The 3,434-nt window shown below is 42.4% G+C and overlaps 1 pseudogene; it reads right to left on the bottom strand.

Annotated features, from left to right (window-relative positions):
- Positions 1 to 1,789: 1,789 nt before the first annotated feature.
- LOC138419515 (transcription elongation factor A protein-like 8) lies at positions 1,790 to 2,304 on the bottom strand (annotated as a pseudogene).
- Positions 2,305 to 3,434: the final 1,130 nt, after the last annotated feature.

Raw genomic sequence — 3,434 nt, 5'->3', positions numbered from 1 at the left:
GGGAGGTGGGAGGGGGGTTCATGTTTGGGAATGCATGTAAGAATTAAAGATTTTAAAATGTAAAAAATAAAAAACTAAAAATAAAAAAAAACAAAAGCAGAAAAAAAAAAAAAAGAGAAACCCAAGTAAGACGGTAGACACTGAGAGAGGGGATGAGAGGGCAGATAGACTGAAACTGCAATCACAAACAACTAGCCAATCTGATCACACGGACCACAGCCTTATCTAACTCAATGAAACTAAGCCGTGCCAATGGCCGGGTCATGATGGAGAGGTCTGACAGAATGTGGTCTACTGGAGAAGGGAATGGCAAACCACTTCAGTATTCTTGCCTTGAGAACCCCATGAACAGTATGAAAAGGCAAAAGAAGACACTGAAAGATGAACTCCCCAGGTCAGTAGGTGCCCAATATGCTACTTGAGATCAGTGGAGAAATAACTCCAGAAAGAATGAAGGGATGGAGCCAAAGCGAAAACAACACCCAGTTGTGAATGGGACTGGTGACGGAAGCAGGGTTCGATGCTGTAAAGAGCAATATTGCATAGGAACCTGGAATGTTAGATCCATGAATCAAGGCAAATTGGAGGTGGTCAAACAGGAGATGACAAGAGTGAACATCGACATTCTAGGAATCAGTGAACTAAGATGGACTGGAATGGGTGAATTTAACTCAGATGACCATTATATCTACCACTGTGGGCAGGAATCGGAGAAGGCAATGGCACCCCATTCCAGTACTCTTGCCTGGAAAATCCCATGGACAGAGGAACCTGGTAGGCTACAGTCCATGGGGTCACTAAGAGTCGGATACAACTGAGCGACTTCACTTTCACTTTTCTCTTTCATGCATTGGAGAAGGAAATGGCAACCCACTCCAGTGTTCTTGCCTGGAGAATCCCGGGGACGGGGAGCCTGGTGGGCTTCCGTCTATGGGGTCGCACAGAGTCAGACACGACTGAAGCGACTTAGCAGCAGCAGCAGTGGGCAGGAATCCCTTAGAAGAAATGGAGTAGCCATCATATTCAACAAAAGAATCCGAAATGCAGTACTTGGATGCAATCTCAAAAACGACAGAATGATCTCTGTTTCCAAGGCAAACCATTCAATATCACAGTAATTCAAGTCTATGGCCTGACCAGCAACACTGAAGAAGCTGAAGTTGAACAGTTCTATGAAGACCTACAAGACCTTCTAGAACTTACACACAAAAAATATGTCCTTTTTGTTATAGGGGACTGGAATGCAAAAGTAGGAAGTCAAGAAACACCTGGAATAACAGGCAAGTTTGGCCTTGGAGTACAGAATGAAGCAGGGCAAAGGCTAATAGAGTTCTGCCAAGAGAACGCACTGGTCATAGCAAACACCTTCTTCTAACAACACAAGAGAAGACTCTACACATGGACATCACCAGATGGTCAACACCGAAATCAGATTGATTATATCCTTTGCAGCCCAAGATGGAGAAGCTCTATACAGTCAGCAAAAATAGACTGGGCTCAAATCATGAATTCCTTATTGCCAAATTCAGACTTAAATTGAAGAAAGTGGAGAAAAACCACTAGACCATTCAGGTATGTGAATATACCTGAATATGCTGCTGAACATGCTGCTTTGTAACCTGCTATGTTGGAATGAACATATTTTCATGCATATGTGTGAAATTTCCCAGTCGAAAAATAGACCTAGAGAATGTGTCAAAATACAAAGTGTAGATGCTGATAACAAGGAAAACTACCTAAAACAAAACTCCACCAGATGATTAAAAATAAAGCAAAAGTCAAAGATACATCAGGAAATGCTAACAGAAAGCAGGGGCCAGATTTTAATATTGGACAAAAAAAGAATCCAAGGCCTAAAGCACGTGGGATAAGGACGGCTGCATGATGTCCTTGCTTCCAATGCATCATCACAAACTTGCTTCTTGTTCTTCTTATTTCTTCCCTAAGTCTTTCCAACTCATCTGTTTCTCTTATCATTTCTTCAGGGTCTCAATGCTTAACAGGACCGTCCTCTTTATACCCCTAACCAGGCTGAGTCAGCCCTCCTCTAAGGTTTCCTTCTGCTTCCTGGCTTACACCTTCTTCAGAAGGTTGAGGATTTCTTTCTGCCTCCTGTGGTACAGCTTCCAAAGGGCGGTCTTCCTCAGCCTGTGGCATGTTCTGTGGTTTTCCTTTATTTTCTTCACAAGACTTTTGCATGTTGAGTATTTTTCAATTTCCTTTTTGAATAAATTAACCCTGCAGGGATCCAGGGAATTTTCCTCCATCTTCCCTCAGTCAATTTGGGTGGCTCCCCAAAGACCAAGAGTCTGGCTCCCTTCAGGCAGGGAGTAGGTGACTCAAGTTATTTCTAAATTGTTTCTGCGTCTCTCTTGGGATCCTCAACTAGCTCTAGCCCATTCTTTAAACAAGGAAGACGGCATCTTCTCTACTGGTATTGTAAGGAGGCGGTTTTCCACATTAATAAATTCAATGTACCCCATAGTTTAGCTCCTTTAGAAACAAAGAGCTGGAAGTCTGAACACTTGAGGCTTCACAAGTGATTCATTGTGCCATGAAGGATTATTTTCCCTTCCTGTATCCCAGTTTCTCTAGTCAGGTTAAAATCCTACACTCAGTAAAAAATCTCAAAACAGTTTTTGAGCTTTTAAGAACAAGTATTAACATAAGCGAGGGTTTCCCTGGTGGCTCAGACGGTAAAGAATCCACCTGTAATGCAGGTGACCTGGGTTCAATCCCTGGGTCGGGAAGATCCCTTGGAGAAGGAAATGGCAACCCACTCCAGTATTCCTGCCGGAGAATCCCACGGACAGAGGAGCCTGGCAGGCAATAGTCCATGGGGTCACAAAGAGTTGGACATGACTGAGTGACTATACAATATACGACAATTAACATAAACAGAGCTAAAGCAATCGTTTAGAACTGAATCTCAAATTCACAAAGGTTTGTATTCCATAATCTATTTGTAGCTGACACAGAAGGTAAAATAAATTATGGGGTAAATCTAAGGTAAAATCAGTCACTGCCTTCGGTCTGATCTTCTGACTGGACTGGCAATCACCCATAATGTTCCCAGCTTGCCTGGTTTTGCAACCCAGATCCCCAGGGGTCCTGAGTGGTTTTAGAATCTGAATAAATCACACATCCTAAGGGTCCATTGAGACCACCAGAAACTCAATTTATTTTTGACCTAAGATAAGATTTTATTGCTTCTCAAATTAACAGTTAAAAATGGTTTGCTTTTCTGCCTCAGGGGTGTTAGTTTGATATATAAGGCAGGGAGATTATTAAATCTTTGGTGCCTTCCAAAGATGTAAATTAAACCACAGCATCTCCTTAGCCGCCTCCCCTGTAGGAGCTGGAGATTTATTATTAACTTGTCACTCTCACATGCTCATCAAAACAAGTAGCACCATGATTAATTACACCTGTTT

This window comes from Ovis canadensis, chromosome 14 (assembly GCF_042477335.2).
Source record: "Ovis canadensis isolate MfBH-ARS-UI-01 breed Bighorn chromosome 14, ARS-UI_OviCan_v2, whole genome shotgun sequence".
NCBI classification, from domain to species: Eukaryota; Metazoa; Chordata; class Mammalia; order Artiodactyla; family Bovidae; genus Ovis; species Ovis canadensis.
Note: the sequence above shows the minus strand (reverse complement) of the source record. Positions and strands in the feature narration are given on the sequence as shown.